This window comes from Maniola jurtina, chromosome Z, assembly GCF_905333055.1.
Source record: "Maniola jurtina chromosome Z, ilManJurt1.1, whole genome shotgun sequence".
Classification (NCBI taxonomy): Eukaryota; Metazoa; Arthropoda; class Insecta; order Lepidoptera; family Nymphalidae; genus Maniola; species Maniola jurtina.
The window spans coordinates 10,888,697-10,906,537 of record NC_060058.1 but is presented as its reverse complement, the minus strand read 5'-3'; the positions used below and the strand labels follow the sequence as shown (position 1 = coordinate 10,906,537).

At 37.3% G+C, this 17,841-nt stretch overlaps 1 protein-coding gene across 1 annotated transcript in view; it reads left to right on the top strand.

Annotated features, from left to right (window-relative positions):
• The window catches only part of LOC123880437 (homeobox protein caupolican), a 129,416-nt gene that overhangs the window by 32,511 nt on the left and 79,064 nt on the right, over positions 1-17,841 (top strand). The gene's annotated exons all lie outside the window — the stretch shown is intronic.

Sequence of the window (17,841 nt, the reverse complement as noted above, 5' to 3'; positions counted from 1 at the left end):
CTCGGGCATGCAAGCTTTCTCAAAATGTTTTCCTTCACCATTAAATAAAGTGATATTTTTTTATTTAAACACACGTTAAAGGTGCCCACGCACTTGAACTGAACTGCAGCTGAACTGCGCGTCGCGTCAGCGCCCCGCATTCTCTCCAGCCGCGACGCACAGTTCAGCTGCAGTTCAGTTCGAGTGCGTGGGCACCTTTACTCTGAAAAGTTAGAAGTGTGTGCCTGAATGAATTAATGTGAGTTCAGTTCAACCTTAAAACCACGTACAAAACCAAAATTGCAATCAGACTACAAATCCAAATTCAAATGATAAATGTAGAATAAAATCAAAACCTAAAAGCACTTAATTAAAATAAAGTAACAAAACAAAAAAGAATGATTTTCGAAACGTTGATCGTCATCTCCGGTTGCCCGTAATTTTATGAATGAGTTGTTTGAATGAAACTGCATGAAACAATATTCGCTGCGCTCTCAACCGACCCGGAAAGGGACCCTTTAATTCAGGACACCGTCTATGAAAATTAAACCTTAAGTTTAACGTACTAAGGCTCACGGGTTCGTACCTTGAAAAACATAATAAGTAGGTTGGACGTTAAAGATTTTACCTCCACATAAAACACGTCTTAATAATGTGTATCGATTTACACTATGCTTGGCTTGTATAACACGTTCTTTCTTTTTCCAATTCGAATTTTAAATGGTTCTGTGTGTTTTTTTTTAAATAAACACGAGGTCAATGTCTTGGCTTAGAAATTCTCCCTTATGTGCGTAAAATAGAGATTTTAATCCAGTTGCCTCATTATGTATAATTTCTACATTTCCACACACACACTGCAGAAAATCTCCAATATCAGTCATCATCGTCAACATAGACGTAATAGACATAGCTCTCTTGCAGGGACACCAGTTTCCACACGTGGCCGCTCCACTCCGCTCCGCTCCGCACCGCTGGATTCAGGCTACACAGTGTCTTGCGACTCGTTTGATGTCTTCACGAGTTAGATTTTTCGAACTATGCCCATTGCCTCTTCTCAAATCACTGAGCTATGTAGGTTCCTCTGGTTCTCCTACGGATCCTTTTATTATGTTTGATTTGATCACGCAGAGAAACTTCAACCATATAGCGTCCTCCATCGCCCTTTGAGTGACTTTGGGCTTTCTTATGAGTTCATGTTTAGTATATTATTATCGCTTACTGAATTTCCATTCAATCAGCCTGTATGCGTCCATTGCTGGACATAGGTCTTTCCAAGAGCGCGCCACCAAACACGGTCCTCCGCCTTCCTCATCCACCCGCTCCCCGTCACCTTCTTCAGTTCATCGGTCCAGCGGGCTGGAGTTCGTCCCACATTGCGCCTACCGGTATGCGGTCTCTGGATTATGTTGTGTTGCGGGCAATATGTTACTGGATTATGTTACTGGAATATGCTATATGAGTTGTGAGCAATAAGAAGTAACAATATTCGTAACAACAAAAATAAAAATATAAAAAAGTGAATTTTCGTATCATTTTCGCAGAATTTGTCAAATATTTTTTTGTTACGTTACTTAAATACATAAATGAAAATTTGTTCAATGGGCAAAGTTCAACATTTTATAGCAACGTACTTTTGGGGTCAAATAAATTGGTCAATTTCCTTCGATCAGGGGTTAACAGTCGCTCAGCTGTTGCAACACCTTTTGGTTAATCCTATCATTTAGTATTTACATAAAATTGACCCATTAATTGGTCAATTACATGTTTCATCATTTTGACGGACTTATATCTCAAGACAAGGGTGGCCAACCGTGAATAAGCTGCATGAGGACTTAGCATTTCAAAGTAAGGTATTTTGTGCCTTTTACTTAGAATGGTTTTTCTTTTGTACTGTATTACATTCTTATATAATGTTATATGGGTTTATTTTAAGTTACGCTTGACTTGACTTAAAAGTAACCCAAAGTTAAGTTTGGCTTGAAACATACGGAGTTCACGGACAACCCACTCTACAGTCAAGATTGAAGCGATAACGCCACTGATGTACGTATAAACGTGGCTGTTCTGTTTGGCTACCATTTTCAGGGAAAGTGATATTCTTAACAAAACAAAATATTATGTGGGGTTTTTAGTCGCGCTTAAAGAAGTTAGACTTGAAAGATACGGAGTTCATGGACAACCGACTCTACATTCAAGATAGAAGCATCAATAACGCGTTGACGTACTACGTATAAATGTGGCTGTTCTGTTTGGCTACCACTTTCAGTGAAAGAGATGTCTTGACAAAACAAAATATACGAGTTACTTTTAAACTTAGAATAATATTATTCGTAACAAAACAAAGTATGTGGATTTTTAGATTTGAAACATACAGAGTTCATGGACAACCCACTCTACAGTCAAGATTGAAGCGATAACGCCACAGATGCAGTGTATACGACTCCTAAATATATTCACACCTTTACTAATTAAGCTCGAATTAGGCACAAATAAATATCGAGGGGCTCTAACTCCGTACAACAAAAGATAAATATGTAATAATAGTGTATAATGGGCATAATGAATTTTAATAAGCCATCAGTTTGAAGCAACTTTTAATAATTACACTTTAATAACACCACACGTAACTTGGTTACTTGGTTAATAATAGGTTTATAGCGTTGAGTAAATACTGTTTTTATTGTTCAATTATGTTTTCAAAACTGTTTATTTTTTGTTTTCCAGAAAGTAAGTTTATAATTTGATAGTTTAGATCAAATCTTAGTACTAAGCAGTTGGGGAAATAATATGGCAAAAAAATTGGTGATTTTTCTGATGCAGTCAACATCACGATCAACCTATAGCTGGCCCACTACTGAGCACGGAGACTCGGGCTCAGTAGTGGGCTAAGTATAAGAAGGCCAGAGTCTGCTATGCTGTCCAGTGCTGATTGGTTAGACTTCAAACACCTTTGAGAAGGATATTGAGAACTCTGAAGCTTGCAGGTTTCCTTACGATGTCTTTCTTCGCCATTAAAACAAGTGTAAGCTAATTGGTTACAACTCACCATAACTCCGAAAATTTAGAGGTGTCTGATCGGGATCGAACCCTAATCTCTCGAAAAGAAGGCAACGTTTTAACTACTAGGCTATCACCGCTTTTTGACTTATCACCTGACGCAGTGGATGAGCGCAATTGTCGTATACTTAAGTGGATTGTAAGCAGGTAGGTGCCGGGTTTGATTCCCCGCATAAGAAAATGGGAAACTTCAGCCGTTGTTAGACAAATAATAATTTGGCTTTGAATTCTTTAAAAAGTGTTATAAAAACTGCTGCTTTTCTAAGTATTGAGTTAAAAGTACGCTTCGAAAAGCATCCATTACTTAGATTAGACAATAGTAATTAATAACGGACAAAATATGAAAACAGATGATGACAAGCCAAAAAAACCTCGACAAAATGAGGTATCGCCAAGAAATGTAGATAGATTACTAGATACGTCAACGGTATTCATGTGAAAACCTCTTAGTTTTTCATCTAGGTACGTTAATTAATAAACACGATCACTTTGCTATGCCTAATTGAACTGTAATACTTAAGGAAGAAGGTCGAAATTCGCTTTCGGTGCAAGACAGTCTGTAAATTAGTCTGCGTGGTTCGGGTAACCACAATGTGAAACGGTTGTTTTGCAAAGTAGATACGTTTTAATAAATGATCTATCTGTGTTCAGTTCAACTTTACTAGTTAACTTAATAATTTTGTATTAACGAAACTGAAATAAATTGAAATGAATACAATTTCCTTTTGAGGTACGAAACCCTGAAGAGGGTTCTTTTTTACTTCTTGAGATACGGGACCCTAAAAATTAACCAGGTTTCCGAGCCCTGCGTAGATCGAATACTACATGTTTTTGAAATGTCGTGTAGATGTTTGTAACAAATAATTATGGTCGTATCACAAAAAAGGTGCCCCGTACTCCCTGGAGTGTTTATTTCCTCGAGGAGTTATGGCGTCCCTTAAGTGTGAAGCTGTTAAGTGTCGATGCGCGTCAGATGGTTAGCATGTTTAGATTATCTTCGCTCAGCATCCTGCGGGACTGCATAGTAACTAGTAACATAGTATAAAAACTTTCTGTTGTGATTTTATTCATATTTTTACTGTTAACAGGTCTCTCTCCGTCACTCGCTCCATACAAACGTAGTTCGTCTCTAATTGGAATACTAATCAATCATACTCAATGGAATTTTGTAGAAACGCTCCGGGAACTAATATCTATGCCTGTGGTTTTCCAGATTTCCGTTAAAATATTCGGTTTCAAAGTTACGCGGTCTTAAAAATTCACATACAAATCTTTGAGCCCCTGTAATTTTAAAACTACATATTTTTAGAAAAATCTAAACCCCACATGCACAGATATTAGTTTTTAGAATATGTCTGCAAAATTTCATGGGCTTTGGTTGTTTAATATTCAAATGAGATTGGGGCTACGATTGTATGGACTAAGTGACGGAGAGAGCCCTGTTAACTGCATATGTATTTAAGCTATTGATAGAGGAATGTGCAATGCTCAGATAAGCTCATACGTGAAGGTCTTACGAGCACAAACAAACCAATAGGTATTGGTAGCGCTTTTTATAACACCCCCGACAAGTGAAGGTTACAGTAACTAGAAAAGAGCTGAGAGAGCGGCTAAACCGATTTTCTTGGATTACAGCTAAGAATACTCTCGATCAAACCACCTTTCAAACAAAAAAACTAAATTAAAATCGGTTCATTAGTTTAGGAGATACGATGCCACAGACAGATACACAGATACACAGAAACACAGATACACACGTCAAACTTATAACACCCCTCTTTTTGGGTCGGGGGTTAATAAATAGATAAATTAGTGTCGTTTCCATCACACTATCATACTAATATTATATTTTAAAAAAAGGCGAAAGTTCGTGTGTATATATTTGTGTATGTTTTTTACTCCTTCACGCAAAAATTACTAAACAAATTTTTAAGTTTTATTCAAATCAACTTTTAGAAGTACATACTTTTGATTCGTGAAATAGATTTACCATTGGTTTTACCATTGTACCATTTTAAGCGACTTTATAAAAAACATTACTAAATATTTATTTTTTAATCGCCTTATAAGTCGTCATGTTCTATAAAACACCGCATAGAATTATTCCGATAGTATTTTGCACCGTTAGTTCAACATACCTATAAACTATGAATTGCCAAAAAAAAAGTCGTAAAAGAAATATTTAGGAAAATATTATATTTGCACAACTTTATAAAATAAACTAAAATAATTAGAAATTATAATAATCTGAATAGTACTTAGAAAGCGTAGAAGATAACATTAGAAAGTTTTCATATTTGCTTAAAACAGTAATTACAAAAATGACTCGTATTACATATTATAAAAATAATGATTAACATAACAATTTTTGAGATCTCTCCAATGTCTTCCGCATTGTGTGGTGTGTGCTTGTATCACAAATAGTATCTAGTAGATATCCAAGGTAGGCAAGTCCCAAGCAACAAAGTCTGTCTTTCCATCAGAGATGTGCTATGTTACTAAGCTGCGGATTTGTGAAAACCTTGGACGAATTAAAGGTGAAAACCAACCAATCAAGTAAATGAATAAATAAAAATATTTTTTAATCAATTAAACTTTTACAAGTACTTTTGAATCGTCAAAAACATCTAGCACTGGTTCGGAATGTCTTTCCTACCGAGAAAAACCAGCAAGAAACTCGGCGGTTGCTCTTTTTAACGATTTGATTTGCAATACAAAAAATTAAATGGACCGTTCAGTTTTCATAGCATAGCTTAGCTTAGCTCTGGTGGATAGGCGTTCAATCAGCTAAGTTTTCACATACTAATTATTGAAGAAAGACCAGTATGCGAGCTACTTAGCAGATGTTTTTTAAGTACCTATAGTGATAGAATCAATCAACTCTTCATCTAATCCATACTTCCATACTTCTATCCATATTATTTACTCGTACTTAATATAGGATACTTTTGCAAAGCAGTTCCTTTTATAATGTAGAAAGAAAGAAAGGTGGATTTCTCAAAATTCCTCTGGATACGAAGCTACGGGCAGTTGCTAGTATATATGATTGTTATTAAACATCTTACATTTTTTAAAGAAACCGAATTACATACAATACAAAGTCTATTGATATTTTCCCATACAAATGGCAATATCCCCACATTCTATGGTTGCTGGAAGACCCTTTGTGCACGTCTTTTAATTGTATTAATTACATCGATGATTAATTAGTGTTAGTTTAAATTTATTGATATACATGAATAAATTACACATCAATCATCAGGTGATCCGCCTGTTCGTTTGCTCGCTATTTTTTTATTGAAAGGTTTTTTTATTGGTTTGTCCTTCAATCACTAGAGAGTGACAAAGTCTACTTTTAATCCCAGTAAATCAAAGAGTTCTCACGTGAATTTGGAAACCAAAATCCACATAAACTTGACAGTAACTGTCAAAAGTAGTCTATTAAAATGGTTCCACAATACGAGTAATTACGCGCGAACTCTAATATGCACTTATGTAAGCACCCAGATATTTTTATGTTAATTAATTAATTCAAAAAGCCAAAATCTCAACTGTTAACTTGAACACGTTAATTGTTTTTGTATTAACAATGTCTATAAATCAAGATAAACAATTGTATAGTTATGTTAATTTTATACGGCAGGTTTGGTTTTAGTGCCTCAACCACTGAATAATAAATAAGGTGGGAAATAGAAATGGTAACTCACCAGATCTCACCATCACCATCGTCAATTGATAGACGTAGGTGTCTTGTAAGGACTTCCACAGTCCACACGCCATAATCAGGCGCCGCCCGAATCCAGCGGTTTCCTGCACTCGTTTGATGTGGTATGACCACCTAATACGATGTCGCCTTTTAAACACCTGAGAACCCCGTGGTCTATCGGTTTTTCAAACTATTTGCCCCGACCATTCCACCCAGCTTCGTAACCCATTAGGCTATGTCGATTACTCTGGTCCTCCTAATCATATCCATAATCCTCCACACTAATAATTATACCCACCTCGCTGCTAGTGACCCACTTTATCATATTTTTAACCCCCGACCCAAAAATAGGGGTGTTATAAGTTTGACGTGTGTATCTGTCTGTGGCATCGTACCTCCTAATCTAATGAACCGATTTTAATTTAGTTTCCAAAGATATTTCCAAGTCATAATACTATGTACCTACATGGTGATAATTTTACGACTCACGCTCTTTTACCATGCCTATCTAAACCTACGCATTCTGTGACCTTAACTAATTTCAAATTATGTATGTTTCTTGGATTCTTATTAGCTGTAGTGTATACACTAAAAAAAATTGGATTGTATCTGTGTGTGCTTTTTAATTATGTAGGACCTCTAGTCTAACATAATATTGTGTAATATTTTGTTAGACTAACAGTTGCATACGACTTCGTCCGCGAAGAAAAATTGCTTTCCCGTAGAATAAAGCTTCCGGGATGAATAAAGTAGGCTAGATCACTCTTAGCAAAGCACCATCAAAATTGGTTCAGATATATTGTAGGTTAGCCCGTAAGAACAAACAAAGAGATTTTTTTCTTTAAACACGTGTAAGTACATTAAGATTTTTGATAAGGTACAAATTATAACTTATTTCAAGCGAAAAAGCGGTTATTTCTCATCACCTGCGTAAAATTACCGTTTTATTTTCTATATGAGAAAATTATCTATGCTTCCGTGATGGTATCGTACAAGTGTAAATTAAAAATTTATAACACCCCCGACAAGTGAAGGTTACAGTAACTAGAAAAGAGGTGATAACTTTCAAACGGCTGAACCGATTTTCTTGGATTATAGCTAAGAACACTCGCGATCAAGCCACCGTTCAAACAAAAAAACTAAATTAAAATCGGTTCATGATTTTAGGAGTTACGATGCCACAGACAGATACACAGGTCAAACTTATAACATCCCTCTTTTTGGGTCGGGGGTTAAAAATCGGACAGAAAAATTGACACTTTGACGCTATTTCGTTTACAGCAGAACCAATAAGTAAAGTACCTACTACTCGTACCTGTAGATATAGTTTGAACTGAGTGACTTGAACTGAGTTTGAATTTTAAGTGATTACCGCCGCCCATGAACATTTGCAGCACCAGCAGAGGTACCGCCGATGCGTTGCCGGCCTTTCAGGAATTTATTGGTCCGCCCCTTGAATAACCCCATGTTGTAATCAAGATAAGTTATACAATGCAGTTTTTAAGAATTACTTACGCATATTACGCGACAGGTTGAAATGGCAACCGGGGTGGGGACGTCCTGTCTCATACCCCGGTTGCCATCTCAATTTGTCGCGTAATATGCGTAAGTAATTCTTAAAAACTGCATTGTATAACTTATCTTGATTACAACATGGGGTTACTCAAGGGGCGGACCAATAAATTCCTGAAAGGCCGGCAACGCATCGGCGGTACCTCTGCTGGTGCTGCAAATGTTCATGGGCGGCGGTAATCACTTAACACCAGATGACCTGCCTGCTCGTTTGCTCGCTATTTTTTCATAAAAAAAAGAAAAACTTTCATCATCATCACCTTCATCATCAACCGATATGCGTCCACAGCTGGACATACGTCTCTTGGGGATTTCTTTTCTGTTAGAAATTTAAAGTGCCTATAATGTACAGAGATCGTATAGTAGTCGTACAGAAGATGTATTATTGCCTTATAGCAAAACGAGTCGATAAGGATTTTGTCCTTTATCGGTCCTTTATCAATGAAGAACTGTAGATTACTCCGGTAATGTGCTTTCTTAAATATTGGGCGTGCACTTACATATACTTACGTAGATAAGTAAAATTGCTATTGACTACGAGTTGGACTGGAATATTTAGGGTTCCGTACGACGCCATAATTGAAATACTAGATTTTGCATTCACAAGACGAGAGCGATCAGCGACTGTGAAGTGATCATGGTGGCTTTGGGTAAAAAAGGTGTAAAAAATCTTTCTTACCTGTCTTGGGGACAATATGCAGAGAAACTTTCAGTTTTTACAAAAATGTAAACAAAAAAAAATAAAATAGAAATAACAAAAAATAAAGTAACAGAAACAACAAAAAGTAAAATAACAGGAATAACAGAAAACTGAAGTGACGGAAAAATGGGTCCCACTAGCAGCGGGGTGGGTTGGACCCAAGCCGCCAGTGGTCAGGGCTCCACAGTGAGGAACCACTGCTTTCTGTATCTTACCCAACAGAACTTAAGCGACAGTTTCTTAAGATGTTGGTCGAAAATTTTGGCAATAAGACCATGGACTTATACAACTATCGATACCATAATCGCTGAGTCAACACTCCACATGGCGGTAATCTCGTGGGCCAGGTCCGAGTATTTCGATACTTTTTTCTTTTCTGCTTTCACTAGGTTACCATCGTTAGAATAGTAACATCATACATTATTATTAGATACTAGCCGATGCCCGCGACTTCACCCGCATGGATTTAGGTTTTTCGAAAGCCCATGGGAACTCTTCTATTATCCGGGATAAAAAGTAGAAGGAGTAACAAACGTACACACACACACACATACTTTCGCCTTTATAATAATAGTATGACAACTTTTAATATTTCGTATATCGACATTCGACGGAACCCCAAAAAGTTGTCATCATATCCTTTAAAATATCGGACGGTGGATTAAAGCGCCGCTGGCTTATCTGATGCAGACATCTTTTAAAAAACAAACACGACGTGCGTATACTACAGTTTTTGTCCGTTTTTTATTGTAGGCCGCAGGATGTGTTAGAGTCGTTAAGCCCTTTTAAGTGTTAAACCATGTAACAGAATATTCAACCGTGTAAGGGGCCTATCTATTTGTTTGACGTAAAAAAGTAAAAAAAAAAGTTTTAATCTTAGAGAAATCGGAGCCAATGACATGAATTTCGTTAAAGACGTCAGGCCGGGCAAAAAATATCGATGACATGTACCGGGTTGTCCCTGGACGGTGCAGTGTGCAGGTATCGGTTTTTTAGGGTCCGTACCTCAAAAGGAAAAACAGAAGAACCCTTATACGATCACTTTGTTGTCTGTCTGTCTGTCTGATAATAAAACCTATAGAGTACTTCCCGTTGCCTAGAATCGCTAAATTTGCTAAATAGGTGGGTCTTATAACACAAGTAAAAAAATTTCGAAAACCGTGAATTTTTGAAAAAAAAAAACTAAAATGTGTTCAAATTTTCAAAGTAGGTAAGATAACTACTTATGATACCGCACTTGGTAAAGTGCGGTATCATAATGAAAGGGCTTTACCTGTACATTCTTAAACAGATTTTTATTTATTTTTATGCAAAAAATACCCGAGTACGAAACCCTCGGTGCACGAGTCTAACTCGCACTTGACCAGTTTTTTGTCAAAGACGGCCCTTTGCCATCATTAAAGTATAAAGTATTGGATTTACGCTAAGGTGAACTCTACAATGGAATCATTCGACCCATACACTAATGTCACTTGACAAATTGAGAAAGGATTAGGTACCTACTTACCGATAAATTATAATACAGAATATCTACCTACCTATTTAGTTATGGCCTGGCGAATTTCGGATTCACATAATTGTAGTGGGATAGCTTTACTTATAATTTTTTGTATGATTCTACATTGTTATAATAAAATTATAATGGGCAGGTAAATCAATTAAATTATAAAGGCTCAGTTATACAGTCATCATTATTACATAGAAATTGAAATCGAAATATGTATAATACACCATCAAGAAAAAAAACGTTGCAGCCAAAATTTCAGGTTTGTACCTCATTTTGCCTACGAGCTAGAGACCTATGACATGATCCGGACAGGCCGACAGACAGACGGACGGACAGACAGACAGACAGTCAGCAGAGTGACATTAATAAGGCTCCGTTTTTACCCTTTGGGTACGGAACCCTAAAAGCAGATTTAGTCCGCTTGTTGTGCGTTTACATGGGCAATTTTTTAAGCAATTGTTGCTCCGCAACGCGTATGGATCAATCTGGAGTAATAAATGGAGCAATCTAGAGCAATTATTTATAACAGTGTTGCTGGGCATCCAAAATAAATTGCATCATGTGGCCGTGACGACATGATTGACCATATTACCTGGAATTGAGGAATTCAATTGCTCAAGTAAGCGTACGTACACAACTTTATGAGCATGAAAAGAAATTTTCATTCATAAATTCATTTATTCATTCATTTACACGTTATCGCATAAAACATACGAATATCTAATACCTACATTTTGTTATCACGGGAGAAATAAGTGATCTATTTCTCATAATTGCTGTGTAGCACTACATTAGTAGCGATAACACCCTCTATATCACCCGCCGATAGTTAATGAATGAGACTACTGACCTGCCGCATAGACTAATTAACATCAGTATGACCGCGGCAAAGCATACATACAGGGTGTTACCAGAACGCTAGCAAAAACTTAGCGTTATTATTATACGAGTATTACCTTAACACAATCCAGTGTCAATAATAAAATCATTGCCTTATCTTGTAGTTTTAGTGATTTAGTTCTTTTCAAACCCGCGTCTATTTTATAGCGTGCAAAGCTCTGGTCAGTGTCCCACCTACGAAACGGCATTGATTTCGAGTGACCTATTTATAGAACGTTTGTTGACTTCTAGCGTCAGTCGGATGTTTTATTTTCAATATATTGTGTGTGATTTTTTCGTAGTCTTTTTTTGTGGTAATCGTACGTTCATTTTTGCCAGCGTTCTGGTTACACCTTGTATAGTTTACCTTCCAGATACAAAAGAATCCCTCCCCAAAGACGTTTAAATTAATAGCGAACCTTGTTCATCATCATCGTTATCATCATTATCAACCGATAGACGTCCACTGGACATAGATCCACTGTAGAAACTTCCAAACACCACGGTCTTGCGCTGTCTGAGTCCTCATTGCAACTCACATGATGTCTTGTTTGACGACGCAATTCATCTCACACAGGATTCCGGTCTAAAATTTCAAAAAACGCAATTTTTCAGGCTATTTCCCCTTCCCCCCCCCCCCCCCCCCCCGTAAAAATCAATAGACTCCCACGGGAATTATAAACCTAAATCCACGCTGATAAAGTTGCGATGTTCAGTTAGTATACAATAAAACGCCAATAGTTTAAAACTGAACAATTTCGGCAAAAATGTCTAGCGATGAAGAGTAACACAGGCTATTTTCATCCCATAAAATCGAAGAGTTCCCACGGGATTTTGAAAACCTAAATACCCGCGGTCGAAGTTCTGGGCATCAGCTATTCATAGAATGCAATAAACTGACAGTAGTCATCCAATTTCTAAAGTGAACAATTTCGGCAGAAGTGGCGAGTAAGTAAATTATTGCTGTCCATAGTTCCATGCGTTATTTTGGGTATACTGTGTTAGTTACTCTGTGGCCACAACGACCACAGCTAGTAATTCACAATCTTGCAGCGTTCGATCAGTTAGTCACGCAATCACGACCGCCATGATCGCATCATGCTGTATAATGGCTGTGTACCTCTGTGTTGTTTACTGTGATGACGAAATTGTATGTGATGTGTGATGAGGATGACCAATAAGACAAGTATATAACTAACTAGATTATGCCCGCGACTTCGTCCGCGTGGACTACACAAATTTCAAACCCCTATTTTACCCCCTAAGTTCCCTAACCCCTACTCTGGTGTTTATCATTTGGTAGCTCAAGATACCACGGTGGTGGACCAGTCATGGTGGACTTAGGGACTTAGGAATCGAACCAGATTGCATGCAAAGTGCCCGTAATGCTGCACTGAACTTTGGAGAGGTAGAGACCCAAAAGTGATGTAATCAAAAACCTTATAATTTTTAAGAGGATTAAATACTTAAAGCTACCTTTTCAAGCTTTAAAGAAAACAAAAATTAGTTTTTTTTGTCTTATTTCAACATTATGTTTATTAAGTAAGTTTTTACAAGCTTCTGATATAGGTACCTACCTAGTTACATAATGGGTTTAATGCATTTTAGAGATCATCGGTTTAATGACTGGGTATAATACAATACGTATCGTACGTCTATATAAAAAACCGGCCAAATGCGAGTCAGACTCGCGTACCGAGGGTTCCGTACTCGAGTTTTTTTCCGACATTTTGCACGATAAATCAAAAACTATGCACAAAATTTTATAGGTTTTCTTGACAGACACGACAGACGAACAGACAGACAAACAACAAATTGATCCTATAAGGGTTCCGCTTTTCCATTTGAGGTATTATATACGACACCCTAAAATTAAATATCATTTGCTTCAACGATGAAGGAAACCTTTGTGTATGCCTAAAAGTTTTGTAATTGGCTTCAAAATTCAAACCTTCAAAAGAGGGCTTCAGAGTTTCTGCTTTTGACTACTTTATAAGCATTGGTGTAACAATAATGTCACAATAAGGTTATAGGTACTGAATTGGTACCTACACAGTTTAATTTGACAGAAACTCATACAATTTGAATGGCTTGAATCCCCCTAAAGCTCAGAATACCTACATAATAGTACAGCCTAAAGCGTCGATTTCATTCCACACCAAAGCTGTTTAGTGTAATCATTATCCCCTTCCACGTTAGGGCGAGATGCGAAAACGGTCCCACCTATCAAAACTATAGGATATTAGTATAATATAAATATTTAATGACCGCCCTGGCGCAGTTGTAAGCGCTGTAGTCTTATTAGAGGGAGGCCCCGGGTTCAATTCCCGGCTGGGGTTTAGGATTTTATAATTTCTAAAGTTCTGGTCTGGTGGTAGGCTTCGGCCGTGGCTAGTTCCGGCTTAAAGGCAAAGCCGTGCCGCCAAGCAACTTAGCGTTCCTGTATGATGCCGCGCAGAAACCAAAGGAGTATGGGTTTTAGTGAACACTGCCATACCCCTTCCAGGTAGCCCGCTTCCATCTTAGACTGCATCATCGCTAACCACCACTTGAGATTGCAGAAAAAAAAGTCAGAGTGCCGACATTGTTAACTGCAAAGTTATTATTTACGAGCTTATAATGCTTGCGATTTTCAAACTTCTATTTTACCACCCCCTTTTTAATTTTTAAAAATCCATTGTTAGGGCATGTTTACGTCATAAGTAGCTATGTGTATGCCAAACAACCTAATCCATCCCGTAGTTTGATATGTGCGTTGATATATCAGTCAGTTAGTCGCCTTTTTATATATTTAGATTACATATTTTGTACCAAATTGTACCTATACCTACCTGACTCTATTTTTGTTTTGCTTTGTATGAAGTGTTTTTTCTGTACTTGTGGTGTACAATAAAAGTATATCCATTCATTCATAACATGATTAGAATTTTCTACTTGATTCGTATCCTATACAAATGTATATGTATTACAAATGTAGATACCCCTGGTAGTGTTGCGAGCAAGGATTAAATAACTGTAGAGTATGTAATGTAGGTAATGCGAGGATTTGACGTTTAAACGGCTTCGGATTACCCATACAACCTCCATAAGTCTATAATACCCCAGGCACAATAAATGTTTTAGCCGAACGCCACGATAGGTGGAAAATTTCCGACGAAACCGATGTAAAATGGCGATCCGAATACGTGTTAGGGCGGCGGAAGCCATAGCGGGTCATGGCACCTACATAAAACAGACCTGTACACATACAGGTATCTATGATGCACGTCACTCTTGGGCTCATGTTACCTTTACATAATTAAAGGTTAAAACCCTCTTTCCTTCCGCACACTGGACAGTAGGTACCTACCTACATACCTACGCTACGGTGTGTTACAATATTAAAGCGGTTATAGCGTCCGTGGAAATACGGATATACAAGAGTTCATAAAAAATTTATAACACCCCCGACAAGTGAAGGTTGCAGTAACTAGAAAAGAGCTGATAACTTTCAAACGGCTAAACCGATTTTCTTGGATTAAAGCTACGAACACACTCGATCAAGCCACTTTTCAAACAAAAAAAACTAAATTAAAATCGGTTTTTTAGTTTAGGAGCTACGATGCCACAGACAGATACACACGTCAAACTTATAACACCCCTCTTTTTGGGTCGAGGGTTAAAAAGAACTCGGACCTAACTCGGATATTGCTTACGCACTAATCCTTTCTCTGATAGAAACTCTAGCTAGTGAACATTTTTGGCATATATACGAGGCACATCAGAGATATTTTCACGGATGTTGGAGAGAACTCGGATGACGGAAATCGGATCTAGTGCGTAAGCTACCATACAAATATTGTAATATTGCACATGAACGTTTCAAAAGCACTTGTAAAAATTTATTTGAATATTCTACTCTATAACAACTGTACTGTACTGTAATAGCTGTTCTGTATAAACTGAACCTCAAGTGAAGTAAATAGGGATGTTTCCTGTGTAAAAAATAAACTATTTCTCAGTGATTATTAATTAAATAGAGGGTCTTCCAAAATACGTAAAATCCACGTCTGTTCTTAGTTTTAAGTGTAAGAACCATTTTAAATAATCGATTAAACTAAAAATCTTTGTGACATCAAAATCCAGTATTTCATAGAAGCTCGCATACTTTTTACATGTACATGTTTTGACGTTTGATAAAAAGTTACTGATTTGAGTAGTTGGGCACATTGATATTGAGCCGAATTTTACACTAGTTTGGGTAAACAATTTTGCGGGGTAGGTATATATTGGAGGCGGGGTGCTCCAGCTCCCCATGTATAGTAATCCTTACATCTTAAAATTCTACATGTGGTCCTGGAGCCTTGCACCCTAGGGGTTGGTCCGTTAGCCATACACGCAAGTCGTGTGCGGACAGGCCGGAGTCCGTTAGTAGTAATACTGTACTTAAATTATTTCGCCTGTCTGGAGTTTCGGGGGTGTGCTTCAGCTAGCTAAATTAACTTGTCATAGAATAAAAAAAGAAATGTAGATTAGGCACAATACCTACGACAACTTGTCATCCAAAACGTCCCATACATCACGAACCTTATTACGACACAAAGATTTTATCCCCAAACATAATTTATTTTATCCGGAAATATCCTATAATAACACGGCCAGGGCACAATAGGGCTTTAATTCTTGTCCTTTTCTTGTCAGTATCGAATTGGACGGGTGGCATTTTTCGGTTCATAATCCCATATGTCCCATTGAGAGGACAACGAACGACGGTGGACCATTTTTCATTCAAATGACAAATATTTAGAAAGTTATTTATACACGTTCGGATTCGCAATGATCATCGTTTAACAAAGATATTCACAAATAGCAGACCGGCTGTGAAGAGCCTTTTGCACATCAACAATAATATTCCATGCGGCAGAAAGCTTCCATCTATTCGTAATAATTGCACTAAATAAAGTGGTACAAGTAATAAATAAATTATATAGTTTGTGAACGATTTATTTTTACTTATATAATTTTTTAAACATTTAATACAATTAATAATCCTTGCCTATTAACAATTTGACAATCATTTTAAGTAAATACTTAATGTAAGTCCTGGTTTTGATTTAATATCACATATTTATATTATATTTTAATGAATAGTTCAATCATTAAAACAGAAACTATGCTTCAATAAATTAGGAATCAGACATTTTACATTCGCGAACTTTTGGCGAGAGAAGCCAAATGGCCTGTTCTTCTGGACTTGTACTTTTTGTTACTTCGTCCTGTCTACCAGTAGTTCCCATGAACATCTTTGCCGCCCAATTATTAGGGTGGTCGCAAGAATCATTTTTGTTCGTGATAAACGGATGTTTATTTTACGACCGCGATGGATTCAGGTAGTTTCACGAATAAATCTATTATCTACGCTGTATAGATTATATTCTTTGATCAGGGTTACCGCCACACATTCCTTCAAATATTAAGTTATATCAGAAAATAATTATATCAGAAAATAATTGTTTTACTGGGTCGATTATTTTCATTATTCATCAGCCACAACCACAAGTGTCTACTGCTGGATTTCAAACTTTCCAAGCTCCACACAACGGCACTCGCTTTCGTCGTTAGCCTAACTAACGGCCAGCATCTATAGCAACTTTATTACCAAAAGGGTTAGTGCTATGAAAACGGAGCATTGCCATTATATCAGTGCCTACCATTATACCTCTTGAACTTACTTTATTTTCTAAAAAAAATGGCAACCCTGTTCACAACAATAGTTCCGCCCGTTCCCATTGTGATACTTAAAGATCAAAAATCGTATCGAATTAGCCTGGAGCGTAATCTACGCTAATCTAATTTCTTTACACAATGCATGAAAGGGTTTCATCTGCGTATCCGATTTGCGTACCGAAGTAGTGATGCCCACGCGACTTAGAATGTTGTCGAAAAAATTAATTTTTCGGCTCTTCTTTCATGTAAGACAGCGCCCTTGAAAAATAATTTAAACGAATTTTTAATTCAATATTTGATTTTGGTTAAAAGTTCTACACAAAAAAAAAACAGGTTTGTAACTCTTTTCGTCTACGGACTACGAGCTACCATAGATATGTACGAACTACAGGCCTGTGACACGCGGACAGACAGACAGACAGACAGACAAAAAGACAGACAGACAGACATACAGTCGGATAGACAGCAGAATCACGCGAAACCACGGCCGGGGAGACATTGGAGGGAAAAAGAGGGAAGCCGTATTTCTAGGGGTGGGGACTTTTGAGGAGAAATGTCTAATTGTGAATGCCGTTAATCGTGGCTACATCTACGAGTACGTTTAACGTGAAACGGCGTTGAACATCGCATTGTTGGCCGTTAAGGTGCACTAGACGGGCCTGCCCACGAAATTCAAATTTAATTTGGTTTTCCGCAATTTGTAAACTAATACGACAAAGTAGGCTTATGGCATTC